Raw genomic sequence first — 18171 nt, 5'->3', positions numbered from 1 at the left:
ATACAAAGATAATCCTTTTTCCTGAAAGTGTAGAGCATCACAAAGAAAATAACTTATTTGCATGGATATTATTCTGACAGAGTGGTAATCTAGCATCTGTCCATTGAAGAAATGAGTTCTTAAAACAGGGAAAGAGAGCTGGGAAGACTTGTTAGATTATCCAGATCTGTAGGTTTTAGGGCTTCTGTAGGATTGTTCCTATATAGTCATATTTCCAAGTGTTTTTCTTAATCTCATTTCAGAATTTCCAAGCAACAAAGTACTCACACCATTTCTGCAGCCCAGTTCCTCTCACTTTTAAGAATTTTCTTCCCAATGCATTCATTCTCTGTCCTAATCTTCATTCTACTCATGTGAATCAAATAATTTATGTGAAACCTTTCCTTTCTAGACCTGCCAACTACAAATCTGAGGTTATACCTAACTCTCGTGTACTTTTATGCCCATCCTTATTATGTGTAAGATCTACATTTCAAAGATTTGCACTGCATAGGGTATATCATGAGTGGGTGTATTACACAGTACTTCTTATGTAGAAGAGCCATTTCTCTTGCAGCATGCTCTGAGGATAATGATGGTATCTTTAATGTTATGTGCTATAGAAAGCTAGTCTGCATTCATAGGTCTCATATACAGGCTATTCTCTCTCACGTCCATTGTGCTGTCAGATCTGTCAGCTGAAGCAACTACACCTAGCCTTGAGGCTGACCAATCTGTAGCCTCTATCAAGGCCAAATGAACTTTTATTGCACTCAGGTACTTACTAGAGAAAGGTAACGGTACTGAGTTTAGTTCCATGCTGATGCAGATGAGGCTGTGTACAAAACCCACTGGTCCTGTATATAAATTCAGTCCTTAACAAAGTCATCTTGAATCTTCATCATCCTCTCTGGCAACAGTATGCCCATTATTTCCTGCTAGTATAGACAGTATTTGTTGCAGGCTAACAATTTTTCTGTTAGCACATTTCCTAAAGACAGACATAACTTCTTGTAGGATATGACATTCCTGAAAAGACCTATACATTTTTTTGTTTGTTTTAAAACACAAGGTCCTCTTAGGCAGAAGCTTATCCTTCCACTTGTCTTATTTCCTTTATTTTTACAATGAGCATAACCACCACAGTAACTAATATTCACTGTTGCTTTTATATATGAAAATGCACTTTCTTCTCATTGCATCTGGTTGCAGTTTCCCTCCGAAACAAATTTAACCACCAAAATATATTTTTTAAAAAATCTCTTTACAGCTTTAAGTCTTCATTGTCTCCAGAGTAGCAGAAAGAGCTATGAATGATTATTTTTAAAAAAATCTAAATAGCTTTGCTTAAGCTTTCCTCTGCAACCATTACTTTTTAAGTCCCTCTGAAATTTAAACAATGCATGCAGCATTAAGCCTAAAAATACCTCAGCAGTACTCTTTCCACCTTGGTTGCAGAAATATTTTGTAGGAAAACATGATTATCACCATTTCTGTTTACTCATCAGGAATGTTCCTCTTTTCCATGAAGGACCTTTGAGTAAATTCCACTGATAATGAACTTATGAAGTCCTCAGCAGGTTGAGAGACTGTTATTAGAATCATTTTTGTAACCACCGAGCCAAAAACTTGCTGTATATATTTGCTGGAGTCTCCCTTCCCTGTACTCACTCTTTCCAAGTTCATTCAGTAATCATGGGTATAAAGAAGCCTAGAATACACAGCTGTTTCAATATTGCTGGCTAAGAACTCTGACATGAACATACAAGTTTGAAGTTTGGCAGTTGTTTGTGTTGCACATGTTGAACAATGTTTTGTCTGTACTTCAAGTGACAAACTGGTTTCAGAAACAGGTTTAACATGACAACATAAATAACGATGAAAAGGGCCACTTCTGTAAGGTAAATATCACATGCACATTATCAGAGCTCAGACACATAGAAAAGTATGTCAAAAGAGAACAATTACACAACAGAAAGGAGTCAGCGATCCCCAAACACTTATGTTAACAGGAAAGTTGCATTATACAATCCCATGCAAAGGAAAAAAAAGTTAACTGTGCTAAATATGACATATTACAATCTGACACAGTAGACAAGCCTCTAATACACAGAAACATGTAGAAATAAATACATTAGACTGAAGGACCGAACACAAAATGACAAAATACACCTTTGCACTGGAAGAGACAGTCATAAAAGACGCATTTTGCTAAAACTCTCTTGCTCTGGCTCATTTTCTTTGTTTTAGAAAGTGTCGTGGTTTAACCCCAGCCAGCAACTAAGCACCACGCAGCTGCTCACTCACTCTCCCCCCACCCAGTGGGATGGGGGAGAAAATCAGGAAAAGAAGTAAAACTCGTGGGATGAGATAAGAACTGTTTAATATAACAGAAAAGAAGAAACTAATAATGATAATTATAACACTAATAAAGTACAGCAGTAATGATAAAAGGATTGGAATGTACAAATGATGCACAGTGCAATTGCTCACCACCCGCCGATCGACGCCCGGTTAGTCCCCAAGCCGTGATCCCCCCACCCCTACTCCCCCCAATTTATATACTAGATATGAGATCACATGGTATGGAATACCCCCTTGGCCAGTTTGGGTCAGGTGCCCTGGCTGTGTCCTGTGCCAACTTCTTGTGCCCCTCCAGCTTTCTCGCTGGCTGGGCATCAGAAGCTGAAAAATCCTTGACTTTAGACTAAACATTAATTAGCAACAACCAAAAACATCAGTGTTATCAACATTCTTCTCATACTGAACTCAAACCATAGCACTCTACCAGCTACTAGGAAGACCAATTAACTCCATCCCAGCTGAAACGTGGACAAAAAGAAAAAACAAATCTGTATCAGTTCATTTGAGATCTCAAGTTTTTTCTAAACAGGACAGGTGAGTGAAGCGAGGAAAACAGTGCACAGTGCCTGAGTTACAGTTTACAAGATGACAGCCTGAGCCACACTGCATAGCAAACAGTCTGGCCAGAACATACAGAAAACAGAATCTTTCTCTTTATAGGTTTCCTGCAGGTATGAACAACCAAATAACTTGAATGTCATCTCCTGTGATCAGATACAATATATGTTCATTCATTCACACAAAGCTGAAGTGATGTATGTGAGGCATTACTTTGTCAGCTTTTCTTCAATACAGTTCTATGCCTATATATGAAGAAATATATTTCCCCAAATGGCAATGTCTTCATTCTGTTCTAATGCAATAACTGAGGATAGAAACTATACAAAAAATATGAGTAAATTTTATTTTAATTGGTGTTTTAACTTTGTTTTCTTATTGACATAAATTAAGCGTATAACATATTCTTTCTTCGAAAGACAAGTAATCTGATGTGTTCATACTGAACTGCATGCATATAATATATGCAAGTTGTGTGTATATGTGTAAACAGAGAGAAATAAAAAAACCCTGCACGTCTTGTATACACAGTTGGTCAAACAAATCATTTGCCGATTTGAAGCTTAGCTATCATCACTAAAATACTGTCAATGCCATTAAAGTCTTTTCACGCAGCTGAAGTATGATGGACAGTCTTCTGTCAGAGTTGTCTGGATTTTGTTTGTCTATCCATAGAGGCTAGCACAATGGTGTTCCAAGGTAAATTATGGAACAACCTTCAACTCCACTTACTTTAAAGGGGACTTGCTTGGTTTCTACCAAACAGAGAGATTAGCCTGAAGCATGGCCACCACAAGCAAAGCATAAAGGCATTAATTTAACTTTAAACACTTGAATGGGGCTTTTGAGATTCCTAATCAGCCTGTTGCTCCTGTTCTATCATTCATTTTGAAGATACATTCATTTTGTTCATGGATGATACTCAACACCACCTGGGAGAGCACTTTAGCTCTACCACATGCAGATGTTAAATTTGCATAAGACACCTAGCAATATGCACCCTGCGTTCCATGCCTCACAATTTGCATCTAGCTTTTGTACCCAGACCAAAACAGCAGAGTTGTTCGTTGAAACTAAAGTATGCTAGCAGGAAACAGCATCAATTAAAAGATGCATTGTTAAAAAAAACCCCACACATGGTGGCCTATAAGTGATACTGCCTGTAACTGTTAGGTTATCACTGATTTCTTATGCCAGCTAAAGCAAGAAAACTTGAAAACTGTGAATCAGTTGTTCATGGGAAATAGCACTCAACAGAGATCAAAATGACTATTCAACAGGAATCTAAAAAAGCTACCAGAAATACCAATTTATACATTTTAGAAAGTATTTGGCATGGTACAAACTGTAGTTTAATACTAACAAAAACACCACCTTGCATAAAAAAAGGATGATTTTTCAGCATACATTTTCATAGAGCACATGAATTCCATACGCTTTTATTCATTAAGTAAAATAAATCTGAGATCAAGACATACAGACTGAAATTAATACAGCTATCTTGGTGACATACATCAATTTAGGGTTTTGTCTTACATGGGCAAATTATTCCCAACCAATACAGGTAATTGTTTTCAGAATAATTATTTTCTGAATGAGTTGCTGCCATATGTTCTACAAATTCTGCTTTGGTACTCCTAAACATTTCCTAAAAGATGATGGGACTCCTGCAAATTCCTCCTAGTCACAAAAAACAACCCTCCTATACCATCTCAAATATTTAAATCAGCAAGAACTAATTATGAAATGATGTTTAACAGAACTTTATGCCTGATCTACCATTAAGTATTTTCATCAAATATGATGGCTAATTTTACTCTAAGTAATAAAAAGCTCTTTCATGTAGTGTAATTTAAAATGACCACATTTTTCAGCAAATGAAACGACATGTTGTCAATGAAATTTAAGCAACCTCAGGAGTACCATAGAGGTTTGACTAAATAATGATCAGATGAAAAATTAGTTGGTTAAGTCTTACCAAGGATGTCCACACATTAGAGTTAAGTCTGCACTGAAATGCTGCATAAACATATACTTCTTTAGGGTTTCCTTTTTTTCTTTTCTTTTTTTTTTTTTTTTTAAGTGAGTGTTTTTCATTTGGAGATTATATCACGAACAGATGTAGGATAATGTTAATAGTCCCTTCTGGAAACATTAATCACAAGGTTTTACTTATTATTTGGTGTCAGCATTTAAAAGTTAAAGCATTTCCAGAACTGTCACTGTTGAAAAATTCCTTTTGCTTAAAGCTAAATTACAAAACAGTAATTTATTTTACAGTCCCAGCATCTTTTTTAAGGCATATATAGGAAGGAAAATCAGGCAATGCCCTGTTCTCATGGCAACAGTGTAGACTGACAGTAGTAAGCCTCTTTCTGCTTTAGGAAGAGGACTGAAAACCCAACTCTACCAAACTTTTAAAATGTTTGGGCAAATTTAAGTCTCCACAGAAGAGATTTTGGTTGTCAGCATGATACTCATATGATGCTTTCAAAGGTGGATTTCCCATTTCCAGCTCACTGAGCAAACATTAACCAGAATCAAAATAAAAGCAGGCTAGGGCCTTGTTACCAAAGAGACCTCAACTTCTCTTCCATTTATATTACCACATGTAGAACATTGTGCCAGGTGAAGCAGACTGCTACTACTTCAAAATACTTGTTAATGTATGTGCAGAAATGTCCCACTAACTATATTCAAAACACCTAAGAAAGCAACCAAAACAAGTCCATATCCTTCTATTCCCAGGTAATGACCTTGTTGGTTAGTTCAATGTCCTGGAACGCAGGAACTCTGCATTACTCTTCCAGTTCAAGATTTGCTATGTATCACCCTGGACAGGTTCAGCAAAGAGCTTACATGCACTTTTGTATTTGGGCTCTTGGGAAAAAAAAAAAAAAAAAAAAAAAAAGCAAGCCTGTCCTTAAAGCATCAATGAAATGTAATCAAACACGGCAGCACAGTCTCAACATCCCCAAAATCATTCTCCATTCACATTTGACCAAGGTGAAAGTTAACTGTTTCACATGAGACTTACCTAAGGTTTTAAAGCAAGCAGATGAAAGAAAAACTATTCACTTGTTTAAACGGTGCTATATTTGTCAGCATTTAGAGGCTAAGAACTTTACTATAACATCCTCCATTACCTCTTCCCTTTTAGAATATACAGGATGAACATCAAACTCCTTCCGGAGATGCCTGTCTCTCTTCTCCACTGACTCTAGAATTGAATCAGCTTCTACTAAGCACCAAGTTTTTACAGTGAAATGAGACCATTTAGCTATTCTTACATCTTTAGTTCTGAAATTTCAGCCTTAATCCTCCTCTGCCTAACTCCACTAATTGGTCCTTTAGATCTTGTCTGGCACCTCTGGAGAACAATAGCAAAGGGCTAAAGTAAAGATGGAACTGCTTTTGCTTCCACGTTCAGTAAAAGAGACCACATCTTGCAGTCTGTACAGAAAAGTGGCTTAAGCCTGCTCCCTGGCAAACTGATATCTCTATTTAGTTTCCACAGTATAATTTTCAAAAACGTCTGTGTGAAAATGCAAGCACGTGCACCAAGGATTATTTTGACACATGGTATCCATCATTTGGATTTACTAATTTTCCAAAATAAACTGTTTTGTCAGTTTCCTTGTGCATGTGAATTTTTGAGTAAAGGCAATGTGTAATGTTACAAGACACATTCATGTGCTGACCTTTCACAAAATCAAAATTGTTAGTAAAGCTAGGGTGGTGGGAAGCACTGCATTTTTGTTTTGGCCACAAGACTAAAACACCCAGATTTGAAAAGAGAAGCTGACTGGCACTAGCTTGTGGCCTAATTCTGCTACCTCACATGAGTGATCTGACTGAGGACGCAGCATTAACGAAAGTTACTTGCATGACAAAATGTTTATGTAAGTAGATCCTTTCACAAAATTTATCTGCATATGACATGCACAAACCAGGCCTATGCAAGTGACAGTAACTAACTACAGCTTATTTCCAGATCTAATTCCAGGGGCTCTATGTTCCTTTAGTTTGGCACAGGTATTGCCACAGCAGACACTCACAGAGCCAAGTTTTGTGTATTCCTTCCTATTCCTATAATAACAGCTTAACCCCTACTTTTAAGCAATATCCCCTATTACTTCCCATTCACAGGGTATTTATGCACGTTCAGTTTATTGACAGACTGAATTCTTCCTTACTTGACAAGATATATTTTTTTTAATGTTTTGTATTTCCAGTTAAATACTACACTGGATTTGAATGTATTTAGAAGCCAAAATTCCAACCTTTACAGATAACTACTGAGCAGCTATGGGACTCCATGAAACTTAACCATGGAAAGAGGAGTTACCAATGCAAGTCACTTAAAGCTGCAGTGTGCTCCCCTACCAGGCTGCAGAACAATGTAGCTACAATTCTTCACTTGACTTGAGCCTCCCTTCTGGAAAGGGTTTATACCACTGCATGCTTTTTCAAGAGAATTTGCATGAGATCAGTTTATATGCATTCTACTTTTACCAAACCATGGCTCACATTTTTACACAAAAGCTTTTTCACCACTCATGCATACTGTCTCATAAAATTGACCTCTATTCAAAAGAGCTCACAATAACACAGGTTTTTAAGCTGCACAATCTAAATTTTAGATACACTGAGTTAAAACTAACTTTTCTCCAGTTCAGACTGGTCTCCTAGTGGGAGGAAGCTTAAACAATCACATGCTCTATCCTTCTTTCCATCTGTCATTAAATTTAGAACCCATTCACTCATTTCAACTAAATGCAATGAAGGCAAAACAGCTATAACTCCGAGACCTGTTTTGTTACGGCAAACCTTTAAAAAGCCAGCCTTGTTCCTTCTCCTTTCACTTCCACCAAAGGCAGGAAGAAGCTTCAAAGGAGCAACAGCAGTCACCATCTTCAAAGCACCAGAGAACAGCAAATCTGTTTCACCAGGTCTCTGTTCCCCAGATCAACTTTAACTTCCCATTCCCAGCTGAGGTACAGCCCAGGTCCTGTCCCCCTACTCCTCAAGGCACTGAAATCTAGTTTTGCCAGCAATGCTGAAAAGCCTTTAACTGGCAGCAAGTAATCCTGGTACCTCTCCATGATTTACATTAGCAGAGTAAAAATTCCTGCTTTGTGGACTCTTAACTTCCACTTTCCTACAGCTGCAGTGTTCAGAACAGCCAAGACACTCTGAGGGTCTGAAAACACATCTTGTTTATCTCAATTTCTGAGTACCCAACTCCAGACAACAACATTGGAACTGTCAAGGATCGTTATCAATTTAAGTCCCAGTTTAGAAAGTACTTCTGAAAACACAGTTACAGACAAAATAGCAACACTGAGCAGCTTTTAACTAAGAATCTTTCACAGAGCTAAATGAAACCCTTACACAGTCCTTGTGGCATGGTCTGGAGCTGCACTCATCCTCTCTTAGGAAGTGCTGTGGCTGCATAACCTGAGCTGTGCAAAGTCATTACTACTGGAGATGTTCACTAATCCCATACCTTATTGCAGCTTCCAACTCCGATTCTTTTTGGAAGATGTAAGGGAATACCTCTCCCTGTCTCCCTTCCCTCCCTTCGCACCCCCACCCTATATAAAAATCCACATATTCAAAAAATCCAGACATTAAAAAAATAATAAAACTTTTCTTCCCCTTGAAGCACTGCTCCTGCCTTAAACAATATCAAGTAAAAGCACTTTTGTAAGGGGGAATAATCAATTTATCTTCTTGAAAGTATCTGTATACAGAAATAATGAAACGATCCTTGAACTGTACAATCAGCCTTTGTAGCAGAAGGAAGTTCATTCTGGAAGGACACAGAACTTCCCACCCACACAGCCCCAGAGTGTGCCGGTCAAGGACATCTGACTTTGTACCTATTGTATTACATGACTCAATAATGGGGGTTAGTGTTTTCAGTTTGCAGTTTCTGGCAGGATCCCCAAAGTAATTTTCAATTAAAAGGTTAAATGCTGGTACTTGTCAAACGCGAAGACATACAGTGCCGTAACAATATCAAATAGCTTCCTTACAATTAAATTAATTTCACTGGGTATTTAAGTAGGGGTTGCAAATATTATGCCCTTAGGTAACTTGAAGAAATACCTAAATGAAGTGCAATCATTTTCTGTCACTACTGTGTCTTAAGTGGAATACAAGCCTGGCCTTCAAATCCTTTCAACTGAATGATTCAAATACATGTAGGTCCAACAAACATTTGAATATTTTTGTTTCCATTAATAGCCTGTTTTTGTTAAATTAGCTGTGTTCTTAAAAAACCAACATTTCTCTTTCCAGTGCTAGTCTGTTTCCCCCCCCAAATATGTAAACTAGCCATAAATGAAGAAATAGTGATGCTTCCAGATAATCACACAAAGAATCAACAACTTTGACTAAAAAGAGGCAGTACTGAATAAATAAACCCCACCCCCTAGGTTAACCTTTCTCTAATCAAACTGTTAAATAGAGAATCATTTCTCTTTTATAGGTCCATAGAAAAAGGCTTAGGAAATACAACACACCTGAAACAAGGAAAACAATAAATGATAGGTAACTTCTGGGAATTGAAGGCTCACTTTTACCCCCAGTGAACTTGAGAACAAGACTTTCATAATCTTCAAGACATATATGACTGGGCCTCTAATTCTTACATCTAATTTGATTGAGGAGTGAGAATTATGAAAATATATGAAAGTATACTTAGCCAGAATTTTGAAGCAGTCTGGGCCTATGGCTAAGGCTCTGGCCTGGATTCACCAGATGAACTAACAAGGCTTTCATAAGTTTCCCTGGTTCTAATACTCCTGCAAGCACTTAACCTCTACATGTTTCAGTTTCCTCAGGTATAAAGGGACAATAATGATGCTTACCCTAATTTGAAATGTCCTTAGACATCTGTCGATGAAAACATTTCATAGTTATTTATAAATTAATTAATTTTCAAATCTGTTAAGTAAAATTATATTTTCAAATGCTGCTCCTGTTACCTTAGGAGGTCAATGCAAAGATCCTATACCTGGATCATTGTTTTAAGTGTTGCAGGATTTTAAAACATGTGTGGAATTAAAACTTCAACTCAGCAAAGTCTCTACAAATGAACTCAATGTAAGTGATGGGATTATCCTTGTATTTAAAATGTAGCTTATACACAAATTATGTGTTTAAATGCAGAAGTTCAGCTAGGCTGCAAGAAACATACTGCATACAGAAACAAAGAAAGAATAAATCTTAATTTTTCTGTGCAAGTATAGGTGGCAACCCCCCCTCTCCTAGCCTTGTAACTTGTCCTCCATTCATCAGCTGGTGTGTTTATTTTTGCTATATGTGATGTGACTAGCAAAACTTAGGCAACGAAAACTTTTTAATCAAGTGAAGATCTTCTGAAGAAAAAAGAGGACCTGCTCCACTTCTCAAAATGCAAGGTCAAAAGTTATATACACACATTTAGAGCCCAGTTTCATTTAGTTAAGTTTACAACTAAGAAAAGGAAGCATTTCTTCATACAACCTGTGAAACCCATCGCCACATAGAGTTACTGAAATAAATAACATTTTGGCAGTAACAGAACAGAACTAGCTAAGTATATAACCATTAATAATCTATGTACTTATGCAGATTATAACTCTGTATCGCATCACACAGCCCACACAAGTAAATCAGGCAGAAGTTACTTCCATCTGATGTACAGCACTCTTACCCCCAGACAAAGCATTGCAGAAATGTGTTTTTATGCACTCACCTACCATCAGAATATCAAGTTTTTCAACCAGTAGATATATGAGTTGTCCTGTATTTCAATACCTAGAACACAGAATCAGAAATTAGTCTCTTGCTATGAGGAGTTGTCCCTCCAGCCTCATGTTGTAAGACAGGAGTGCAGTAAAGATTAACAATAACTTGGAGTGAAACACATACATTGGTGTGGAGAAAGAGAGGTGGAAAAGTGGCAGAGATTTTTGAAGGATTAACTCAGCTCACCTCAATTTTATCAACTTCAGTGAAGGGCATTATCTTACACTTATCGCAGAACAAAGACACAAGACTGAAAACAGTCCTACCTCTGCTAAACATTTCCCTAGAGACATGCCCTTCTCAAAAACTCTGAGCTCTTTCTTTGTACTCCTGGGAAATGCCTTGGGGAACTATGGGATATGTGGTCTTGACTTTAAAGTGCTAGCAGTATTTATTAGTAGTGGAAATGAGAAATGAGTTATTCCTACACTCCAAGGAATGAACACGAAAATAGGGATAAAAAAGTAACTACATATTTGTTCCTGATTTGTTATTTATTTTCCTTGTTTATCTCCCTTCATTCTTTCTCTATAGAGGCAGAATATGTTCATTTCTTTTCCGCTTTCCAGGCTTGGTTAGAGAAATACAGTAAGTTTACATGAAGCTTAGAAGACAAACAAGTCAATGAAGCATACATCAGCAGAGGAGATGATACCTGAAACTTAAAGGAGACAGGGCAGTGAAGCTGCCCACATGGCTTCATCAGTGGAAGGCACAGCTGTAGACCAAACTTTGCACCAACTTTAAAATGATGAAAGGAAACAAGTCAAAACTATGGTAGCCTTTTCCATTCTGTCTCTACTACTTCCTATGTATGCCCAAGACTACTACTTCTTTTTTTTAAGCAAAACCAAAAATTACAGCTATGTTTCTTTCTCCCTTCCAGTGGAACAGTAAGCTTGCTTTGTCCATGGCCCCTGCTACACAGCCACAGTGGCTCTGCTTCCTTCTAGCCTCAAAGCTCCTTCTAGGATGATGACCCCATGCTAGCCATAGGCAGATGCTTCAGCACTCACCCGGTGAGGCACTCTCTACATTGCTGCTATCAGTTTGGCAACCGGAGGTGGATTATAATGTCAGTCAAACAGAAAGTTATTTGCATTCCTCACAGACTACCAGGAGGTTACCTGAAAGTTAAGTTATATCTGTAGTGATGTATATACCTCAAATGTCTGTCATTCCATGGTAACTTCTGTGTGTGCTCTTACCACTAACTGTCACAGGTATGAGTTAACTTGGCTTTCTCTCCTCTACCTGTAACTGCACCATGAAGTTCGTCTTACAGCAGAACCAGAGCACTGACAAAGGCAGTTAACACAGCATACCTTGTGAACTGTGGTTTCCCTTTCATTTGTACCTCACAGTAACTAATTTTTGTACCCACCTGTATTTAAGCATGTGAAGTATACCAGCAGCTGCCAAACTGAGGATAAAGCTATATTATATTGTTTTGTAAGACCATTCCAAAAGAAGAGAGAACACCACCTGTGTCAGGAGAAAAAGCTGGGGAAAGAAGCAAGCAAGTAAACATGAGAAAATGAGGGAAAGTGGATAAACATGAACTGTTATAATCTGTATAAACCAGGAGTTTGGGTCTGATGAGAGAGAGAGTGAGAGAGTGGGAGAGAAAGAGAAGCTGAAGCTTAGGAAAGGGAGAGCAGTTTAGCAACAATATTTGAAAAGACCAAAAATTAGATAGGAAAAAAAAACCAAGGAAAGACTCAAGACTTAAGTAGATATATCTTCTGAGCTTAGTAAGATAACTCTTCCAGAACCCTATGGCTTAGATTTAGAGCTTTTGGATTAAAATAGTTTTATTGGACTTAAGAGCAGAGTCAGCTTCTTAGCTCAGAAGGAAATTTCCATTCAGGAAGTTCATAATCGCAGCCTTCAGTACCAATCAAGAGAAGAAGATGGGATTGTTTTCACTTTTTTTAAATTGCATGCGAAGTCAGTAGAAGGAAGGGCTGATTATTCCACATAGTTATAAACTGTGGGGTGCATCAGCCCTAACAGCACTACGTCCACGCTTTGTTCTAAACCATCAATAAAGAAGCCACAGTTAATGATGAGATCACATTCAAAACTGCTAAATTCTTTATGGCCTTTTCCCATCATAGGACTATGGCACTAGAAAAGGATTTTTATGAGCTAGTCTGCAACTGCTTTGTCAAACCATTCAAAATAATCTAGTTATTTCCATGTTTCATACAGATGGCTACAGCTTTCTCATTAAGATACAATCAGCTTACATTAATTTAAAAGTAAGTTTTAAAGATATAGCCAGCTTTATCAAACTCTTATTCTATTTTCACATGTCTACATTCCACTCACCTATTTTGTCAGGTTCAGATAGTTTAGTTCCATATCCAGTCAAACTTGATTCCTTCAGGGAAGCCTAAACAACTGTGTATTTAGCTCTCTGGGTTTATTTTGTCAACAGCTATACTACTTACTTTTAATCCTTCTACTGCAATGTCCATTTTCTAGAGAACTGAAATTCAGTGAATCTACCATTACCTTTAAGCACCAAAGGTAAGACATTATTAAGGCCAACAGAGGATGAAATATAGCCTTAGGGAAATCAGCAATGTCAGATGTTCACTCAGCATCAGAAATTACATGGGTTCTAGTCTTTGCATCTTGAAAAGAAATAGTAGAAGTAGAGAATATGTAGAGAGAGCAGCTAAAGTGATCGATGGTTTGCAGCATTTGACTTAAAAGGGGAGAGCAAAAAAGTCTAGGATTTATCAATCTGGAGAGAAGATCAAAGGGAAATACAATCAGAGTTCCCAAAACAATGAAGGAAATGTGAAAAATGAATGTAGAAATTTTATTTACAAAAATCCTGCAATTTGGGTGCTATTAGGAGGCACTGAATTAACACCTAAACCAAAACAGATAAGGTACTTTACACAGCAGGCAGTATGCTTCCTGACCTTGCTGCCAGGGGAGGTGGCAAGGACAGAGTGTACCAGCAGGTTCAGAAAGGGATTATACAAATTCACAGACAATAGGTCCATAAGTGGATAATATACAATTGGTGGGCTGTACACACTGATATCCCTCTATAACAACTGCAGATGATGGGGAGTCTAAGGAGAATAGACCACAGCAAGTGGTAAGGCTCATGTGCACTCCCTATAGTGTCTCCTGTTGCAATGGTTGGAGCCACAGAGCTCCTCTGATCCAGTAAGGCATTTCTTATTTTCTTATTTAGATGACCTTAAAAAAACAGTCACTTTATTTAACCATTCAGCAAGGAAATGTTACCTGACCTATGTACTAAAAACTTCAAGATAGCTGCACACGTCAGATTATTTGTGAAACATGCAGCCAGATTAGGATGCTAGAGGAGAGCTGTGTGGAGAGCTGTGTCAGAATGCATTAACCTGCATTGTATATGGATGAGGAATGCCTACATAAAAGAACAGTATTTCTGTATTTAATGTGGAAGATCTGATCAACAGTGTTACTCATGTTTATCTGGAGTACAGTGCACTGGTATATATATGAAGAGTTTTTCACAGTTTAGTAATTGTCCCAACTACAGAAGTCATACAAAATAAAAACTTCACATGGAAAACCATTATTGTGTCAAACCAGTATGCAAACTTTGAGATTGTGGGTTCTACAATTTTTTTTTTTGAGACATAACATTGAGAAAAACATCACCATCCTTCCTGTGAGTAATGAGCATAGCAAGTTCCCTGAACAAAAGCCCTTCTTTCAAGAGAAGTTCTCCTAAAACCACAAGGAGCATAGAAACATATCTTAAGTAATGCATCTTAAATTTTTCAGGATATATTACAAACACAGCTGCACAAACGTTAGCATATGAAAAAAAAGAATTTTAGCCAATTAGCACGTGAATCATCATTTAAAAGCTCCTTTGGTGTCATTTTTTGTTTCAGTCAGAAGAACTTAACTTTCATTTGCAAATATTCTGGGATATTTATTTTATGTTAATCCACTTTTGAAAAGTTTGAATCTACTTTACTTTCATTGAAAAAGATGTTGCTAAAATGAAACATCTGGCTAAAAGAAGAGGAGGAGTTTTGGCATTGCTGGGCTTTAAAAATCTTACATATATGAACCTATGGTGACATGCACATCAAAAGGAAAAAAAAAAAAAAAGGAGAAAAGCTGTCATGGACTTAATCCTGCCAGAAGGACAATTGTTTTTCTTCTGAAACAGAAGTATTACAGCAGCTTTTAGAGGATTTCAAAAGTCGAACTTATCTTGACCAGAGAACATAAAACACTGATTGACGTCTATATAAATTTCCACACAGCATATTTATTTTCATACACTGCTGCATTCTATTGTTATGAATGGGAAATACTTATGAAATATTCCTCTTTGAATACCATGTCATTCTGATTAGACCACGAATATGTTGACAATTTTATCAACAAGATTTTGGCTGTGTATAAATTAAGAGGGTCCTTTTAATAAGAAGAACATTATTCTGGTTTCATGACACCTTCCTTCCTTGGGTGCTCTGAGATGGAAACAGATAAGAAGGGACTTTAGCAAATGTATTTTTGAGGAAGTTATAAACACAAGTTAAACTGGGAATGTCAAATATTTTCTTTATTGGGAAGTAAAAAGGCCTGGTCCATCTAAATGCATTAAGTGGAATAAGTAAGCCATTTGTACTATTAATTGGTGAAAAATGAATGTTATAAAAAATAAATTATAACAAAGCATATGAAAATCTGGAAATCCATGAGATTTGGAATAAATATTGGCGCTGTGGAGCAGCTTCTAGCTCTGCACACCTATTTGCTAGTCTTTCAAGAGGGGTAATGACAGATGACCTTTAGTGCAGCTTTAATGCCTTCACTTCCAAAACCATAAGGATTTATTACATTTTGTGGCCTCCTAGAAAGGGTATTTTTCTCTACAGCATCAAGGTTTGATCTACTACAGTGAAAATATCTTAAGGCATTACCAATTCTCAAGTTTAACCACTGAATCAAAAATAAAATTTCACGTAATTTCTACACACTCCTTAAAATGTTGCCATCCAAGTGCTAACCAAAGGGGAGTAACTTATGATTAAGCAAGAAATTATAAAGCTCCTCCATAAGACTTTTGGGTCATGCCATTAGCTTCATCCACAGAAAAGCATACTGTACTATTCCTCTGATAAACTGATACAGCTCCGTAATAAAACTTGTTAGTTCTTCTCATTAGGTCCCACTATGCTTGTTCCAGAACCTGGCTCTTCTGTTAGTTAGAAATCTAAACTGCAGCTCAAATTTCCTCAAGGCCAGTTTATATTGATTTGTTTGTGTTTAATTGTTGTCTTTTCAATAGCACTGCTTTTCTGGCATTTTCTCCCATGGATATATTTATAAGTCATATCTCAGATTTCATTTTGCTAGGCTAAATAAACGATTGCCAATTTTGTTTCTTCTTGCAGATAAGCTTATCATTCCCATGATCCTGGTAACTCTTCTGTGGATTTGTTGTGGCTTGAGTTCCCTTTTTTCAACAAGGAAAATTGGAGTTGTACATGGTATTCAGATACAGCTTTATCATGCCTTGTCAGACACAAATACTTCCTTATTTCAACTGGGAAGACTTGGTCAATCTCAAGTTCCGTTTGCCCTTTTGTACCTGGAACATATTGCTGGCTACTAGCTATCCTGTGATCACCTAATATACCCAGGTCTGTCCGTTCCTCCATTATTTCCACACAATGAGCTTCCAATTTTTATCAGAAATTGTCAGTGATCCCAAAGTGCATGACCTTGCACTTCATTCCATTACTTTCAGCCTGTTCCTATTACTCCAAACCTAGAGGACATCCATTTCTTCCTGTAAGATATTCTTGCCCTTTCTGCATTAGCAATGGGTCCCAACTGTATATCATCATCAAATTTCCTCAACATTCTATGTCTTGTTATGCCGAAGTCATTAATAAAAGTATAAAACATATCCAGTCCCCTGACTGATCACCAAGGAACTTCATTTGTAACCTTCCTTCCTGCCCAGTACTTCCCCTTTCAACAGAACCCACTCTCCTCTCTCCTTCAAGCAGTTCCTTACCCGCAGTGCCTGTACAAATCCTTGCATCCTACAGTCTAACACTAGGAGTCCCCTGTTGCTCTCTAGCAAATGTTTTGCTGCAAAACATCTAGAACAGATATACTTTTTCTAGACAAGTTGTTGTTTTAAATACCTGTTTAATGGGCTATGATCTAACTTTGGCAAGCACATCTCACTTTTTTTTTTTTTTTAATATCTCCATCTTTAATTATATTTTGTCTTTAACACTTGCTCTCAAGACTTGAAAGCACATTATATCCACTACAGGAGGGAGTATGGAGTGGCACACAGATTCAGATCCTGAACTGTATCTAGTCTTGAAGAATATTTTTTAATAATTTCTCTTTCTTATTGCTTTTCTACCAACGGATTGGAGGACAGAGTGTATGACATAGAGATTGTTCAATACTTTCTAATTCTAGATCATTTGTTTGACTGAGATCTTTACTAGAAAGAGACGACAGATATGAAAAAGCTTCTACACAGTGGGAAACAAAATAAAATAACACTTTAGCTGAAAAGAGATAACTTGAAGGAAATATGGTTCAACAGGGAATGACTAGTCATTATTTTTCACAATAAAATAATAAAGTGGGACTACCATTTAAAATGATGTAAAACAAACAAAAGAATTTGTTGCCATAGGATATGTGAAAGTCAAAAGTAAGAATGCTTTATGAAAGGGATTTGATCAGTTCATGAAAGATAAATATGCCCATGTCTATTAAACACAATAACCCAGCACAAGATATTCTTAAGCTGCCAATTTCCAAAAGTTTAGAGGGTCTATACCTTACCTTATAAGAAAAGACCACTGCTAGTATGCCATGATTTTCGCTGTAAAACATGACTGGGTGGAACACCTAATACAGCTAATTCATTTAATGATCTCCAGTTATATCATCCATGGTGTTGAACACAACTCAGGCCCTTTCATCAATACATAGAAAATATCCCTTAGAAATTAATGGAACATACTTCCCTACTCTATTCATCGACCCACACAAAATTCCAGAAGACTGTACAATCTTATTTTATCATGCTTCTCAACAATTTACTCAGCTCTCTGCTGAAGTGAACTTGGTCCCACATCCCTCTTACAGAGCACAGAAAGTGTTTCTTCCCTTTAACTTTTACATGATTTGAAATTGTGTAATAACAAAACATAAATAACTAGTCATGTATGGAAAACCATGAAGATCAATTTTACAGGAAACCTTAGCACTTTGATGTACTCAAGTGAAGCACCTCCCGTCCAATACAAACTGCATTTGACAGTATACCTGTAAGATCCAACACACTCTAGAGAGTTCAAACTCAGCCAAACATATGTTTCCTGCTGAAGCATAAGACAAAGTCACAGCCCCCAGAAGGAGGCTGTGGGTGGAAGAGAGATGGGGGCTGAATAA

The 18171-nt window shown here is 37.2% G+C and overlaps 1 long non-coding RNA gene across 1 annotated transcript in view; it reads right to left on the bottom strand.

Annotated features, from left to right (window-relative positions):
* The window catches only part of LOC142039125 (uncharacterized), a 133811-nt gene that overhangs the window by 107045 nt on the left and 8595 nt on the right, over positions 1 to 18171 (bottom strand). Inside the window, exon 4 of the long non-coding RNA XR_012652820.1 lies at positions 10649 to 10710. This is a non-coding gene — a long non-coding RNA (uncharacterized LOC142039125). The remainder of the gene's footprint in view (positions 1 to 10648; positions 10711 to 18171) is intronic.

The sequence above is a fragment of the Buteo buteo genome, chromosome 13 (assembly GCF_964188355.1).
Source record: "Buteo buteo chromosome 13, bButBut1.hap1.1, whole genome shotgun sequence".
In the NCBI taxonomy this organism is placed as follows: domain Eukaryota; kingdom Metazoa; phylum Chordata; class Aves; order Accipitriformes; family Accipitridae; genus Buteo; species Buteo buteo.
Note: the sequence above shows the minus strand (reverse complement) of the source record. Positions and strands in the feature narration are given on the sequence as shown.